Genomic DNA, 18,624 nt, shown 5'->3' on the forward strand with positions numbered 1-18,624 from the left:
AGGCACCTTGCTGCGGTGTGGGCCAGCCCTGGAGCCAGCACGGAGGATCTGTCTGAAACCTTCCAGCTCAGTGTAAGGCAAATCCTTTATCCAGGTCGCTGGTGGATGTCGAGCCACCTTGGAGGCCTCTCGGAGCCGCAGCGCCCTCGGAGCCCTGCAGTGAGGACAGGTGCTCCCGCTACCTAAGCTAACTGCAAGATTCCCTCTTCCCTAGGGCCAGGCAGAGGGCCAGGAACGGCTCTCCCTGCTTTGGGACAGGCTTTTACTCACGATCAGATAACAAAAACATACCCCGAAGTTTGCCAAGAGGCACAGAAATGCCACTTGCAGAAACCTGCTGTATCATCAAGACGCCTCGCTTACCCAAAGACTGTATTTTAGAAATAGTTTTCTGGAGCATTGCCCACAGTATTGTAGACAAGATTTACACTTCTTTCATTAATATTTCTTCTTCATTTCTTGGAATAGCAAATCTAGACAGAAGTTTTATGAACTCCTTGTACTATATGCCACTAATGTATTCAGATACCTTTTGTGTTGCAAATCCTGATAGATCTGATCTTAACAGGCTCAGAGCAGACATTTGTATCAATAACTTTTGTCCAAGTTTAAATTTCATTTTTTTTCACTATTTTTTCAACCCTCACACACAATTCTTCATGCCTAATATAGCGCTCTTTCCTTTCTTCATATTTCCCCCCAGCTTTGCCATCAGCAGATTTTGCTAACCAAAGTCACTGAGGAAATTAAAAAGGAAAAAGGAAAGATTAAAAGAGTATTTTAGAACCCTGAAATGAGTTATACATTATTAATATTTAAGGAGTTCCATACAGCAGTTTTTTTTTTTTGTTATAAAAGGAAGGTATGTATCAGATTAATATTATGTTAAAATTCAGTACAACAAAACAAACACAAAAGAAGAGAAAACTGTTGGTCCTAAAGTGGTTGTAATTTAGCAAGAAGCAAGACTGCATTAGATGGAAGCCTGGAAAAGCAGTGTCATAACTACTACTGGATACAGTCATTCTTAACAAAGCAAGCCAAGAATGAACTCATCTGCCTTAGCATCAATGCACTATTATTGAAAAGGTGTTTAAGGCAGAACTGAAGGGAGCTGAGGGAATCTTTCTGAGGAACTGAATCTTATTTTAGTCAGAATTTGAGAGAGGCATAAATTCCAGTTAGGCACATAACTTTAATGTAAGATAGCTGATATCTTCTCATCGAAACAAAACAATTTTGCTATCTAACTGAGGAAACGGCCCCTATGTTACTAAGCTTAACCAAGCAGGTAGAGTCAGTTTCAGGCGGGCAGACTGGCACGGCAGAGTTTGCCTGTGCTCATGGGGACTCTGCAGGGCCCAGAGATCCAGAACAGTTTTGCCAGGCTGGGTTTCAAGGTCAGTGTTTGGCTGTAAGTTGCAGCAAGGCACAGGTTATTCCACATGATGTTCAGCCTCTTTTGCTTCCAGTGGAAACGAGGAGCAGGGAGATACAGGAGGTGAGAGGTAAACGGTGTGACGGTGTCACCAGCACCTCTGAGCAGCCCTTCTGAAAGCCCTACCCAAGTGCAGACTCAGGACTAGGGAATCAAAAATTTTTGAAGTCCATCTGGCTTACCACACCATCAGACGGCAAAAACATCGCAAATAAGAGCTTCCAATACACAACTTTCCTGGAATTTCTGCTTGCCAATCACTGGAACGAAATTCAAGTTACAAAATACTGGAATTCCCGATCTTATTTATATTATGAGTCAAAAGAAGTCAGATTCCAAAAGCAATTTCCGGTTAAAAATGAATACCTTTTTCAGGATTTGTTAGTAAAAGGAGACTTTTTTTTTCCACAATACAGATTTCAAAAAAAGCTCTACAGAGACTCCTGAACTAAAAGACCAGTGAGAGTTAAGGCCTCACATTAGCATCCGAGTGATCTTTTTGGCCAGGCTCACCCTGAGAACGGCAATCTCAAGGCCAGGTACTGGCTTGCAGGTTGATCCCCTGATTCTCAGCAGTTTTGACTTTCTTATCCTCTAGCTCTGCAGTCACAGAGTATCAGTCCAGCTACTGCTTCTCACACCTTTGCTCTTCTTTAAAGTGTTGGCTTTAATGACATTAACCTTCAGATTTACTCATTCTTCACATACTTCAATCACCACACACCCCTGTCTTGATGTTTTCAATGCTTTTTTCTAAACCAGCAGCCTTTTTCTTAACTAGGATAACATATAAAACACATTAGAGCATGACAGTTATTAAAATTAATGGTCAGAAATACTATAAAAGAAAAACAAGGAAAATTGGGCCGAGAGCTAATCTGTTTCAATAGATTACCAAGGGCTGCACATGTGCCAGCCTGAGCACCCATCCAAACACAGAGAAGGGCTTCTGTGGCCATGGGACAGGGCTCAGCACTACTCCATTTGGGACCTTAAAAGTGGCTTGGATACTTTCATAGAGAATTTTCCTTTTGGTTCATTTCCCTTCACATGGACCAAAAAGGTAGGTATGATGTCAAGTTCAAATACTGTGTTATATGATTTTAAAAACAGATTAGAACAAGTTTTTGATTTTAAGCCTCTTTTTTGTAAGTTAAACTCTTTCCAATATTTTTGTTATTTCTTCTAAACTGTTTGAAGATCCTCAAGACTCATAAATGGGAAATGAACTATGTTGCACAAAATGTAGCCTACAATGAGTCTCTTTAGTTAGGAAGGCTGTCTGGGGAAACCCTGGTGCTTCAAAAAAACCTGCTATGATTATTTGGATCTGGAGTTTTCTGGTAGAGTGGCTTTTGCTTTTTTTTAAAAAAAAAAAGAAAAAAACTCTCTGAAGCTGAGCTGTTTCATGCAAATGCTAACAATTATCTGTTTCTGAAACAAGCTGGTTTGTCTACTTAATTGCCTATGGTTATTACTCAAACTTCTGTGTGTAAATGTACATATATAAATTAGCAGACGGGGAGCACTTTGGATTTGTCTTTCTTGGTATGTCTGTTTTCGTGTAGCTGACTCTGAGATCAGTGGTTTGAGCTGAAGATGGGATGGCCTCTAGAATGTGGGAGGAGAAATAATGAGACTTTCCTTTGTTTCCATTTTTGGCTCGAGTGCCTTCCCCTCTCAACCCATGCCCTTCACCACATTAATACCTATTTTGCTCCAAACACAGATCCCTTCAACAAAGCAATTCCTGTTAGCTTCGTCTCAGCTTTGCTTTTAATGTACTTTAATTACCATTCCCCCCAAAAAAAAACTCACTAAAAAGGCCAGCTTCTGTTGTTTGCCCTTTAGGAAGGCTGTGTGGATTTCTCTGTTTTGAAATTGAGCGCCCCTGTAAAGGAAAGCTCATGAGAAAATGCACGAGGGATCAATCTTTCTTAATTGACAAAGCAAATACGTTGGCAGCGTGGCGCAGCGGATCCTGTGTGCCGAGCAAGTTACATGCACAAGTAAATTGTCTGATCAGGGAAACACAGGTTTTGGTAGCCTGTGTAAACTAATTTTTATGCACTTGCATTTGATTCATATTGCATCACCTCACCACAAAATCTAAGTTAAAGTTACATAATCATTCCACCCATACCATAAATGATTTTCGTTGGTACAGCAGGTTTTATTCAAACCTTTTCAGATGTTTTACAAATGTAAGTCAGAGTGGTCTGTTTATGCAATGGATTTTGATTCATTTACTCTTCTCAGCATAGCAGAGTGTGGGTTTTTTTGTCTTGTGACTTTTCTTCCAGGTCGTGGATGAAATAGTTACTGCAAATACTGTCTTTAAAATGTGCTTACTTGTTTTGACTGAGCAAGCAGTTCAAGCCTGATATTTTTCATTGCTGTGATTTGAAACTGCCCTTCCATATCCTTTAAAAAACCCCATAGATTTCCACACCTGTTCCTGTCACATACCTTCACTCTGGTTTTAGAAGGATGAAAATCAAAACTGACATATGTAGGGCTAAAACTAATTCTCTGAATGAATGCTCATCCCTCTCTCTCTGTTCTCAGTAGTTTTTTATCTAGGTAAACACAACCACATTTCCATTGCTTTATGGACTGAGATGCAAGTCAGTGCCAGAGCCACAAACAGAATGCGGAAAAACTATAAGTTTTCTCTGATGTTCTGGCCAGAAAAAAAGAAAAAAAAAAAAAAGAAAGAAAGAATAAAAGGCTAAGCAGTGCTAAAATACAGTGTATTTACTTTTAAAATTACATTACTTAAAACCTGAACTGTAAACAGTAAGGATACAAACATAAAATTTAAAAGTAAAACCTCTTAAATATGTCTTCTGGATCTCTCTCTCTGAGACCTTCTCTAACGTATTAAACAAACCCCAGACGAGAGATGGTAATTGGATTTCCAGACCTGTCTTTATTACTTGAGCTAGAAAGAGCCGTCTAGAATGAAACGGTTTAGCTTCTTCCAGGAAGGAATCGTAACTAATAGGAACTGGCCCTGCTTTTTGTTGCCCTAGGGGGAAGGGCCCTCTTGCATTTTAAAGGAATCTGATACTCGGTCTTTAGAGATGTGTCAAGGAAAGTGTTGTAGTTAATTGCATCTTGATCTGCAACAATTATATGCGTGCCAATACAGAATTAAAAACAAACAAACAAGGAAAAAGTGATCCAAAGGACTGAGAATAAAATGAGCCTTAAGGGCTGGAAATTTGTTTAGCAGTGTTTTAGTTTTGTTTTTAACATGACCTCTTTCTGAGCTAGAAATGTCCTTTCCAAAAGCATAATCGGTTTGATGATCTGGCATTTTATTTTGCAACAAACCTGCTGCTGTCTCAAAGTAGCAGAAATCTGTCTCTTGCTTTTTCCATCACAGGTTTCCTAAGAACTATGAATCCATTTGGGACAGAAGTACTCTAAGAAGCCACCAAGACCTTTCCCCAAAAAAAAGAAAAAAACAAAGATCTTGTCTTACATTCATCTTTCTTTGTCTTCAGGAAATTGGAAATACATGAGGATATAAATATATTTGTATGTATGCAAAATAAAATACTTAATTTGATATTACTGTGGTCTGGGCTGCTGTGTGGTATCAAAGTGATTCATTATAATCCTTTGGCGCATGTCCGTAAGTCCCTTCCTAAACCGAGAACAAAGCATGGTTTTAGGCTAAGCTCATAACTAGCTCAGGAAGTTACTCACATGTGCACTATAGGAACCCACCCTCAACAGGAATGACTCTGATATTTGGGGGGATTCTGCAGAACGGACACCCGGATGGATTCCAAAATTTGACTGGGAGGTTCCGTGACAGTGACTTAACACCCAGCCTTTTGGCTAATACGGGAATTTTCCCATTCATGCTCTCAGCAAATCTTACAAGGGCTGAGGCTGTGGGCTTTTTGGCTCAGATATCATCAGCAGAGTATGAAACTGCACCATCTCAAAGCTCCAAGCATTGATAAGTATGATTATATATTTAAATTAATTCTGTGGATGCAATAGGTTCAGATGAAACATCTAATTCACTCAGATTATTCTGTATTGCTACCCAGAGTAACATACAAATGGAAAAGAAAGTGTGTATTTTAATTCTGATCCACAAGGGGATAATTTTTATATTAGACGGTACCAAGTTAATACGGTTTTAAATGCCCTTTAAGATTACGGATGGGCATATTGGTTCCAGATCTACCATTTTGGCCATGTTCTTTGCACCTTGTTCCATGGGCCCTTTGCCCAGGGCTGTAGCTGGCTTTGCTTGCCGTAGCCTTAGCACAGAGCGCGGGGCGTTTGCAGGCTCCAGACAAGCCACTGCTCCAGAGCGGAGCAAGCGGGGAGCTTCCCTAGAACCACCTAGGGGTAAACACCACCAAAACAGCACAGCAAAACCACCACGACGTGACCATCCGTTCAGCAGCATGAACTGCACTGAGCAGTGTGCAGGAGCCGGCTGTTAACCCGCTCTGCTCCGCATCACCTGTGACCACAGTCAGCACGCTGCGACAAGCCAAAGTTAACGCCGTATGTCAAAAATATCTTCAGACTTCCTTCCTTGCCACGCACAGCCATGGAACTAAGTATAGCATTCTTAAATCCTGTCTGAATGTGTTTTAATTTCACCAGAAGAAATTACTATGAAGCAGCTTTGAGTCACACAACACTTCAAGGGAAGCTGTGTAATATAATTGCAATTATGTATTGACCCCTTGGTTAAAGAATGAGGTAATATATAAGGTGTTAATGGTACAAAGACTTAAGAACAGAAACAAAGAAACACTTGGATTTTCTTCCTGGTTGAATCAGGATGTCAAATAATTACAAAACACATTCCTTCTCTTGTACTTGATAGCTGGTTGTGCTGAGAAAGTGGAACTTTGCTGGGAGGCATTAATTTTAGCTGATTTAGACAATTTACAGATAAATTTATAAGCACATTCCCTGATGTTTTTTGTGATGTTTTCATACACCTGTATTTGTGATTTCTTCAACATTGAATATGTTCTGCCTTTGCAGGTGCAGGATTCCCCTGCCTTACAGAGCAGTTCCAGCAGCCCGTGCCGAACGCTCCGGGAGATGAACTGCCTGCGGGCTGAGCCTGAGCGGGGCTTCCGCGGCCTCGGCCGGGCGGCCAGGAGGGGACCCTGCTCCAAAGGGGACGAAGAAAGGAGGAGAACGCCCCTGACTGAGCAGAATGTGCCACGAGAATTCCTGTCTGAAGACATTGAAACTGTTTGGTTTTTTTTTTTCCTTTGAGGTATTTTTCAGTCTTTGCCATGCCCTTGACCTGGAAGAAAAAGGAAAAGGATGTGGGTCGGAATGAAGTCTGGCATTTCTAACATAGGGCCTATGAGCTGAAATTCTCTCAGCTGCAACAAGTTTGTGTTATATAGTGAGAGCATTACGAGTCCTCACATTCTGTACAGAATCTGCTCTTTCGTATCTGAAGATATTTTATTCTAGTGCAGTCTTTTATTGCACTCTTCCGCTATTTGTAATTCAATTCCTTGAAGACTTTTGGATCTGTAGTAGAGAATCATGGGGCTAGAGAAGATGAATTTCCCAGCCACAGAGGCTTGGGGACATGGTCTATGCAGTTATAGAGGTGCTTGCCATTCCACACATCGCCTGTAAGTAGTGAGTCCTGCTCCTGCTCCTGTTCATAGTTTTGCCTTTTTGCAACACGCGAATGTTTTGTCCTCCTTTGCTTCTTGTGTATTGAGAGATCATCTTCAAACTATTCTGCTTGAGGAAGAGGCTTAAGTGATATTAACCTACATGTTTATATAAAATGTTGAGTGATAAAAAGACTTAGGACTCCTGGGCTTCACCTGTATTGCTAAAATTATTTTAGAAAAATTGTTTTCACATAACATCTGTATTCTCCTATTTGTTCACATTTGGTCTGGTCTGCCAGGAGAGCCTGCGCTGACCTCCTACAGCCTGCGCTGGCCATCTAGCTTTATTTATTTATTTATTTAGCTAAAAGCTGGGTTCCAAATACAATTATAACGTGGTTAACATACAGTAAGAAGGAGTTTGAATGTTGACAGTAGGAAAGAGGGTTCTTTGCGGTTCTTGGCTGCAGACACTTCCAGGCTGAACAACAACTTGTTTTCTTCCTTGATTCCGTGACCATCGGCCTCAGGGCAAGATTTTCACTCCTCTTTAGATGGGTGGAGAAGCTGTAATCAAATGTTTGTGGCAGGTAGACAGGAAGTTTGCAATAGACGACCAAAGCAGAAGCAGCAAGAAAAGACCTTAAGGTTTAAAAAAGCGCACTGTTTTTTTTCAAAGCATGTTTTAAGAACCAGCGTCTATTACAGCTCAATCAGCACTTTATCTGTGGATGGCCCTATATCCATAACATCTGTAGAGAGGAATGAAACATCAGAAAGGGAGATTAACCATGTCTGTCAATTGAAATTTCGCTGCATTCTTAAACCACAATGTCAAATGTTTGTTAAAATGAGTAAAAAAAGTACAAGACTTCATTCTCTTAAGTGATCTACTTTGTACAGAGTTAACAATAGGTTTAACTATTACATCTAGAGTGGGTCAGACTAAGACATGGATATGCACAAATAATTTTAGTTATGTTAAAAAGGTCCTGGCAGGGTGTTATCTTATTTTAATTGTTATTTTCTTTCTTTAAAAACAGCTTTTCTTTGGAGCAAAATAAGAGGTAGTAAAATCCAATACTGAAATTAAAAAAAAAAAAAAAAAACAGTTGGGAGCATTTAATTGAAAGTGAGTGTTTCAGCATGTGCTTAGATCTGACTTTCAACATAGAGCCATAGCTGCAAGCCTCTACCAAAATAAAATAATTATCTGTTAGACCATTGTGGTTAAAAACATTTCTAATAGGAAACTTTCTGTGACATATCTTTTTTTAAGTCAGATTTCAGGCTTGTGTGTTTGCAGTTGTGAAATCTAAAAAGAAGAGCCGGTGAGTCTTTGGAATGTGAACTGCCTGTTTCCATTAAGACTGGGAGGACTTCTAAAAATAATCTAAGCATTTGAAATGGAAGGTGCCTCCTGTGTCTTGTTCCATACAGATCTCTTCATCATATCTTATGAAGCTTTATTGATAAGAGTTACGTCTGGAATTAAGGATATGATTTGTGCTTTGTGCTTTGAAGCTCTATAACAGATTATGGCCAACCCACTTGTCCACGCTGCTGTATAAACAGAAAGATATCCAGATTCTGATGGAAAGGGGAGCCAGAATTTCTTACTTCACCACTCTAGATACCTTTGTTAGATTTGTCACTGCTTCAAATATCAATCACTGGCTAGAACTAGGAAAGAGACTGGGTTCTATTTGCTACTAACACATAGTCCGGCATGTTTGAATTTGTTCATGTAAATAATCCCCCCAAGGTCATCACTGAGGACCAGGTGATGCTCACAGAATATTTACTACTCTTATGTGTAATTATCTGAATACTCAGTTTGGAGCTAACCCTTTCTGTCTGAAATCCTTCACCTACTTTATACCAGTGAGGGTCTACGAAAGCTCAAAAAATAATAAAAAATAATAAAAAATAATAATAAAAAATAACAAAAAAATATCTTGCAATACACAGATAGAGACGTGCAGTAGATATCTGAATCCCCCTTCAAGCTAATGAGATTTTTTCCAACAAGCTTTCATAGCTGCTTGTTTGCCTTTACTCCTCTACAGGGACAAACTAGTTTACTTTTAGCAACTTCTATAACTGTTTAGTCTGAATTCTTATGAAGTGACTCAGTCTGAAGGAAACCAAATAAAACCAAGGTATTTTTTTTTCTTTTAGCAAAGCCTCTGAAAAGACTTGTTGACCAGGAAATTTCTTTGGGTAAGGTTATGAAGTCAATTGCCTAAAGAGGAAACGGCTGCTGGCAGTTCTGGATATATTGAGCAATTGTGTTTTCAAGTAATCCCTGTTTATTTTTAGCTTTTATGGTAATCTTTCATGAGGCTTCCTGTGTCCAGTGTTTCTTGTGTAGGGAAAAATGGTTCGGCGACTTTTTTTTTCTTCTGAAAATCTCTTTTTTTTTTGTAATCTGAAAATAAATACTTTCAGTACATTACCTGTATAAGCACAGTGATGCAGGAATTCAATTCACCTACTAAAAGTATGGGAGTTCAGAGTATTTGTGTGCATGAATATCAGGAATATCTGCAAATACACTCAGAAGTGATGGGAATTTGGCAAACATTTTTCAGTTTTCTCATATCTCTTTCCTTCCGTGACGTTGCTCTGGCACTTGCTCATACAGAACACCTGACACTTCCCTCGAGTCCCTCAAAACACTTCCCTTCAGATTAAAGATTTCATTTAGCATCAAGTCCAAGAGTAATAATGAACACTACAGCAGACCTCTTGGTACATAGCACTGGTTATCAAAGTGACAAAGTCAGAATCATATATAAATCTGGGATTATATATATACTTCTACCTCAGTTTCAAATACTTCGAAGATCTATGCTGAGGAGGACCTCTAAAATGTCGGCATGAGAACACCGAAATTGTCTTTTTGTTTAGGAACAAATTCCAGTAGATCTCAAGCACTGAGTAATTATTTTATCAGTTGTGGTCTTAAGCACAAATGATCTTATGTTCCAGATAATCTGGAACAGATAGATAAAAAATGTTAAGAATTCTCATATTGCAAGTTATTCTCCAGAATTACAGTCTCTTGGATAATGAAAATCAAGCATTTTAAATGAAATTTTAGACTTCATTAGGGAGAAGTCCATCTTTCAAGAACTCTTCTTTCTTAAAAAACACAGAGAATGTATGGGTAAATGAGACAGACGGGCTCCTTCCCCAGCTCAGCCTGACTTCTCACACATAGCCCTATTCAGGTGTTAACTACCACATTATCTGATCCTGGTAGTCGCCTCGCTGATTTCTTCCCCCACCCAGACATCAACCATCAATAACAGTCCTGATGGCCCTGTCCTGACGGGGAGATAAGGCTAACTGTGAGTACACCAGCCAACAGTCATTTCTGAATGGAAAGAATGACTATCAGTCAGGCATCTTATCCTTGGGGACAGCCCAAGAGCCCATTGAGCTCTCCTTGCATGGCAATGGGCTGCACACTGGGATGTCCCCTTGAGCAGGGACGCCTCTCAAGGATACTTCTCGAGGTTAAGAGATCCTCCCACTACAGATTCGTGGTAAGTGACTATAGCGCGCCCTTCCCTTTTTGAACTTGTAAACTTTACCTTGTAACTGTGCACAAATCCCTTAAACCGTTGACCAGGTCTGGGACTAGGACTGGATCCAGTTGCACCCAGACTCCTCTCAGAAGGAGTTTGGAAAGCGAGGAAGCCCAGACTGAACCTCGTGACCCAACGGGAGGGTGTCCTTGGTAATCCTTGAACCTCCATGCAGTAACTAGTAAGTGACCTTGCCATAGAATCTCATGAAACCATTGCCATTACCAATAAAACCTATTCCTATTTCTTTCCCATGAGTGAAGTGCATTATGTCACCACTCGTTCCATCACAGTAAATTATCTATGTGGCTTTGAAAATGTTATATCTCATAGCTTAGAAAGGACTGGAATGAGATAGAATTTCTGTATGGAAAGGTTCTGTCACTACTGGAACCTTGTATCACTCATCACATATTTTTCTGTGGAAAACAAAAAGAAAGACATAAGAGGAGTTGAGTTGTTTGAAGAGGAAGCAAAGATAAGCCGTGTGGCTCAAATAAATGGGGACACATACATATATTGACATAAAACATAGCATTAATTAAATATGTACAACCAAACTCACTTGTAGCAATAAGCAAAATGTCTTTAAGTAAATGCAGCAGCCTAGAAATCAAGAGGAAACAGTGAATTAAAGAGTATAAAACCATTGACAAGAGAAATATCACTGGAGGAGAAGATAAAGTAATTGATGAAAAAGCCCTCACAGGTGAGAAAATTCATCAGCTGGGATGACAGCCCAAACAATGATCCTTTTTGCCTTGATAGGACTTCTCTAATTGGAAACTGTTTCTGCTGAATTCCATTCAAGGCAGTAGTTGAAAGAATTTGGTAACTTGAACTGGTAAGCTCCCATTTGTAGGTCAATGACATATCTTATCACCATCACGACAACTGCTTGAAAATGTCCATCTCTGCCTGTAATCCTGTAGGTATTTTGATAAATGTTTATAAACTGAACTTTTGTCAAAGCATCTCTTACTCTCTCACAGGGAAAGTTATGTATTCTTTATTCCTCAGTGTTTACCTAACAGGCAATTAATAGCTAGTGAAAAAAAAAGGTGCTCATATTTCATACTGATGTTTCTGTCACTCATTTAATTATTACAATCCTTTGAAACACAGCTAGAAAATTTTTCCAGGAGCTTTGGCAAACATTGATTGACCCCTATAAGTCACTAGTAAATATTCCACAACTCATGCAGTCCAATTTTCAGATTATTAAAATGTGGCTGTGCTTATCTTTGAAATACCAAAACTTGATGCGTGCCTTTGTATCTTTAACTATATCAGTGCCAGGGAAAATGACTGAGGCTGTGAAAGGTGGAGAAGAAAAGGTAATTTCCCCTCTGTGAACCATTTTTGATTGCTCCACCAATAACTCCAGCTTCCATGGAAACCAACAGCGCTGCCTGTTAGCTCAGCAGTCCAGAACAGAACAGTAAGAGAACAGTTAGGGGAATTATTATTATTATTATTATTATTATTATTATTATTATTATTATTATTATTATTATTATTTTATTTATTTATTCCATGAAGGAATGAAGGTAGGAAGGAAAGAAAGAGAGAAAGGAAGAAAGAAAGAAAGAAAGAAAGAAAGTCTTCTACATTTTGATAGCTAAATGCAGAACGACACAGAAAGAATCTGTCAGTGAAGACAGGTTTTCAAGGATGATAGAAAATATTTGTTCATGACTCTCTACCAAATGAAAGGATTATGGGATTACCCAGTGCCTGCCAGTCTTCGAGGCCTGCTCTTCTCTATGTGCTCATCTCCAACGCCACTTTCCACGCGATTTCTATCACAGTCTCTGTCCTCTAAATGATCATTTCCTTACACTCATTTTGTAAGACACATATTGTGCAAGATACAGTCAGTAATTATCTATGTAGTTGTACATATTTGCATATGCATGTAAATGCTATTATTTTCCTGTTAGACATCAGATTTTTTACGATCATCACCATTTTTCAAACAGGAATGAGCAGAGTGAAAGACAGTGAATAAAACTGCAGTTTATAAATCTGTTGCTAATGATTTAAACTCACTGAATAAAATTTAAAATGTGAAAAAACTTATTATCAGTTTTTGCTAGACTCAACATGTGGGAATCAAATACCTAGAAAAATGTGAGGCAATTCCTATAGAAAATACATGAGAAAAAATTTACTAGGTAGAAGACTTCCAGTTTTTTTGAAGTAGCTGGAGTAAGCTCATTGGCAATGTTGCATGTGTTCTCAAGCACTTTTTTTTCTGTCATTTTTATGCATAAGAAACTGTGTAGAAAACTATTATCATTTGAAAACTCAACAGATTGTCATTCTTATTTTCAAAACTCTGCTGCATAACCTGTTGTCATAATCCACCTGCATGTCAAATACAGGGATTGTGTTATGATATCTTTAGACACATGGAAACGCCAGAGCCCGTGCAAAAATCTTTCCACTTCGCCAAAGCAAATAAATGAAGAGAAATTCCTGAGGGGAAGGGGTGACTAGAACAGACATGATAGGTTTAGTTCACATTCTGTCTCAGACATGGGTGCCATGTAAAAGGTATAGTTTGAGTGTTGTTATACTTAACCAAAAGTAATATAAAAGTTTCTTTTAATATGTGGACAGCTGAATTTAAGTCATATCAGCCCTAAGGCTGCTGTAAGTTATTCAGGATGCTAAACTTGGGATAATTTATAAAGCTCCTTTTGAGCTGAGACATCCAGATCAAGTGTAACATCACTTGAAAAGAGAATGGCGGTTTCATCCTTGTAATCTTGCTGGTTTACCCTTTTCACCCTAATAAAGTGGGTTTCTTTTCCTCACACAAAACACAAAAGGGAATAAAAGAAAAAAGGAGTTGCCAACTGGCCCATTTCCAATTTACATGTGTATAACTGAATACAGAATAAGCCCAGTATTTGGCTTTATTTAGAAACACAGGCGCTAGTCCAGCTCCCATTAGGACTGATGAAAAATGCACTTCACTGATTGCACTGACAGTGGATTGAGCCCATTAACAAAAATGAGTTTGGCGTCAGGATAGCAAAAGTTTCTGTACAAGCTGGAAAGGATGCAGTCGCTTGTAGACCTAAAAGAACAGTGTCACAACCTTCATAGGAATGCCAAACAAATTCATGGAAAATCACTTCAAAATCTAGCCAGCGTCTGTGCACAGTCATGTTTCTGTTATTGAAGAAGGCCACTAGAAAAGCCGCTTGGTTCTCCATCAAGAGAAAGAAGGAGGTATTCACAAACCCGAGGATTATATTCCCAATATATTCAATGTATGTAGCTGCATTAGCACAAAAGATAAAACCATTAGCTGCTGTTGTGAACTGCTAGTAGATTACTCCTGACTCAGTCTGGGGAGAAACGGATAAAGGAGAGTGATTTGCTTTTACTGACACTAAGTGACTTATGTGAAGTAAACTCAAAGTGACTATTTTGCTTTGGGGGAAAATAGCTGCACAACTGTGCTTAGTATACTAGGGGGGCTGAATTTGCCTCGCGCTTACAGCTGGGAGTCTTGCAGCATATACCGAAGTGCAGCATTGCTGTGCCCACGCTGGTGGAACCAAGGCTTAGTGCGCGCGTCAGAGCGCCACTGAGCCACTCCACTCGCAGTGTGGATGAACGGCTCTTGGGCAGCGGCCTCTTTATGCATGTGTGATGCAGGCCTGTGATTAGATACTGACTCATTTCTGACTCTTATTTATCTATTTTGTATTATTTATCCATTTATCTGATTCCTGTTTATCGACGCTTGCCCTTCAGCAGCAGCAATCTGGTCCCTGGAGCTGAGGCTCGATGGTTGACAGCCAGGCTCAGACTATTTCTCTACAGTGTGACAGCTCCTCTGTGCGCTCAGGCTGCCCCACAGACTCCTCTCTTCTAATGTGGGGGAAGCGAGGGGAATGTGCTTGTTCCAACATCCTAAATTCTATGTTCTTTCAAAACAGGAACAGGAAATTCCAAAAATTGCCAGAGCTTGAAAGATGACTAGGATATGAAGTTGTCCTGTCCATATTCTTCCTTAGGCATGCGCTTGTGGTCAGTTTTGCAGACACAGTACTGCACTAGCAGGACCCACGCTCTGCAGTAGGGCTGCTTTTATCTATTAATTTGACAATCTATGTAAAATGACCAACGTCAGCAAGGTATTCACATGAAAACTATTTCGATTACATAGCATACAAAATAATAGAACGGTACTTTGATAAAATATCTATTTGGGGAGTCTCCAAGTCCTTTAGGTGTTCAAAATGGAAAGTTTCCATTGAGTTCTGCATTCAAAATGATTGTAGGATCTTTGATTTTAACTATTATGTTCAAGATAAGCAGTGAAATGAAATACAAATCCCTAATCGTAAAAAAAATATATATATGTATATAAAAAAAGTCAAGTCACAGTTAATAACAGGAGTTCTTCTGGTTGGTTTAAGTTGATAACACGGATCTCCTATGTAAGGCAGAGATAATCCGATATACCCTGGAGGGGAGAAGGTATGTTTTCAATAACAGCATTATTCCCAGCATAAAAAGTAGTTCTCTCTAGCAGCACTGGTGTCAGGTCCATTAGCACATACAAGCCTCTCCTAGTTCAAGGAAGAAGGGGATATATTTTAGAGGAGGGAAAATTATGCTAAGGATGAAGTAAAAGGCCAGTGCATTCTTTAACAGTGAGTGACCACAAATGTAAAACCTCTGGCATCTCTTATTTACAGACATGAAAAAGGAATTAGCATCTCACAAGTTTTCATCACAGCTCCTTGAACCTTCAGCTTTAGATTAATTTACTGTGTATGTAACGTACATCATTTACACTGCACATTTTAGCTATAATGAATAAAATAGTTGTTTCCACAACAGGTTGTCATTATAAGCTGCACAGGATTTCTACAGGGCTTTCTGGGTAACACATTTGTAGAAGTTTCTATTTTGGAAATTATTAATTGTTATTATAGTTTCTAAGAAACCATGTAGTACAATAACTAGGCACCAAGTGTGTAATTATGATTTCTATGAAGTAGTCTTTTCAAACTAGGAGGACACGGCCTTTCGTGTGTTCTTGCCTGAATTGAAACCTCTGAGAAATACCTTTAGTCAAGTGGGTTCATATAACAGCAATTGCTTCAACCCTTAATTTTCTCCAACATTCCCTATTGTTGAAAAACCCTTTAAATAGTGTGTGACATATCTGTATTTCTGCTGCAGGTTCCAATTCTTGCTGAGTTTATTCATTCTCAAGGATTTCTAGTGCTGTACAGATAATAGTCTTTGTATATATAAGCCTCCATTTCACTCCTTACCCAAAGAATCAGCAGTCTGACACCATCAGCTCTTTGGATTTTCTGAGAAAAAAAAGTAACAGATCTTGAGCTTAAGAGTAAATTTAACGGTGCCTTTCAGGACCTATCAAGAGTTCCTTCAATCTGCACAGATTGTTCTTGCTGGTTATAGGAACTATGAAAACTGATGCACTTCTAGACAACAAATTTATTACGAAAGTGTCTTTTTTTTTTTGAATTGCTAGATCTGGATGAGGAAATGTCTTAAAATTATAACTCATTATAGCACAATGATAGCATAATATCAGTGTTTCAGGCTAAGAATCAAACTAAGCTCCTATACTGAGATTTGCTGAAGTAGCTCTCAAAGAAAGAAAAAAAATATATCTGGTTTCTTTAATTGGCAGGTAGGTGATGAATTTTGGGGCTCCAGCCTTGTTTGATGTTGGTGTCTGGGATAGGTAAGATTCCTTATAATCCAGTCCGAGTGTGCTAAAATGTTCTAAATCTGCAGCTGAGCATCTTGTAGGTTGTAAGAATTTTGCCCCATGGGCCTTTGGCACCATATGTCTAGCAGGTAGCTGACAGCTGTTCAGACCGAGGGCAAATCAAGAAGAATTTAAATAAAGAGCAGCTACACTAAAGAACATTAGCAGTAAAATTTAGGTGGAATGAAAGCACTTGGTGGGCAAAATAGATTTTTTTATGTGACATTGAAGGGTCTCAGCTCTTTCCCAGGAAATATCTAGCTATCTTTCACCAACATGGTCTGCCAAAAGTCTTCAGTCATATTTAAAACTCTCATATTAGCTGAAATTGCTTTGACTTGTGAAACAAGGCATCTGTCTCTACTTTTCATCTTATCCTATAAGCAGAGGAAATAAAGACAGGTACTTAATCCTCTGCTGCAGTAAATACCTTTGGAAAGTGCTCATGCGGCAGAAAGAATGTAGCATGTTGTTGAATGACATTTCAATGACAACTGTCTTCCTGTTCAAGAATCCTTCCAATGCACAGCTATATCCTCCTGTTGACATGTACAGCTAAGCTGCAGTACAGTTAGTCAGAATGCAGCGGATGCCTGTAGCATGTTAATAACAATTAATAACTACTTATTATGCACTAACTCTTCACAAGTCATTTATAGGTGGACATCCCAGATTGCTTCCATTTATGCATGAACAAACACTGAATGTTTAAGCTGACAGATTAATCCTTTTCACCAATAGCTTGTATCTCAATACTAAAATGACAGTATAATCCACAAAGAAATGAATCTGGCCCTATACGTGTTCAGCCACCTAATAAATCATTGCACAGTTTTATCGGAACATGTGAATCAAACGCAAGTGTGGATACATCATTATTTTGATTGTATTTATTTTTTTGCCAAAGGCTGGCTTGACAGGCTTGAAAGTCTGAACTTTTCAAACAATTATCCTACAGTAGAAAATGACTCTGAATAATTTTAGAGAGACATGTAGCTAGTCTTTTAACATTACTATATGTATATGATTGTGTGTAAAAATTCTTTGTCTTTAAAGACATTATACCGACTGTGGGTCTTAAAGGTACAAACTGAGTTCAAAATTACTTCAGCGTCACTAGAAAAATATTTCAACACAAGAAGAGGTGTTTCAGATGAGAGTGTTTTTTTTTTTTTTTTGACAGTTAACAAGGTTCTTGGGCTGACTAAGCTATATTTTAGGATTGTGCAGAACCTCACATAATAGTCTTAATAGTAAGTCCTAGACTTATTTATATAACAAAAGAAATGAATTAATCACTCTGGAGTCTGATCTTTAGGTTGAGATCTTTGTAAGAATTCTTCACCCAGTGATAGCAGTAACAAAAACTTTACTGGTTTCAGTGACCCAGACCGTAAGTCTCTTTGGTAACAACATTATGCACCACTAGCATTAACTATTCCTTTCTGTCTCCCTGCTTGAAATCCCACAGAGCATATGGATGTTGCTATTCTAAAGTACCTCTGCTTTTCATACTGGACAATCCTCGGTCATTACAGAACATGCAGTCTTTTTTCCTTCTTGACTTTGGAGGTCCCCGCTACAGTACATTCATTTTATCAATAAGAGAGTGTGGAAAAATCCTGAAATCATAGACTCAGCTTGACAGTGCTTTGCACGTGGGGATCTGTCAGCAAACTCATAGCTACATAGCAAATTCCAGCAGTAAAATGCATAGGCCTGGAAGGAACATATGTTTTGGACATCTTGTCTGATCCCAGTCCACCACAGCACTAAGACATATGGCTGCTTCCCACGAAGCACAAACATTACTAATATGATTATATCTATTATAATCAATATACGTCATTGCTGTTTTGACAAGCTATTTAAATATCAGGCACATAATGCATAACTTAGCCCAAATTTATAACACTTACCAGCAATACTGGGCTTGAAGGTGCACATGCTTCTAATTGCCTTTTTGGTTAATTTTAATAAACGAGACACTTCGGTGTGCCTGTTGCGCTCTCAGAAGCCTGCATTTAGAGCCTCCTCTAACACACAATAGTTTGAATTTGCCAGCATCAGATCAACCCTGTAAGTATCATCTGTCACACTCGGTATTTGTAAAAGAGTGAGATATCAGGGAACTGCAACATTAAGACGGACAAATTACAATTTTCTTCATCTGATAGTTCA

This window comes from Tinamus guttatus, unplaced genomic scaffold, assembly GCF_059628265.1.
Source record: "Tinamus guttatus ecotype Peru unplaced genomic scaffold, ASM5962826v1 Tinamus_guttatus_pri_ptg000301l, whole genome shotgun sequence".
NCBI lineage: Eukaryota > Metazoa > Chordata > Aves > Tinamiformes > Tinamidae > Tinamus > Tinamus guttatus.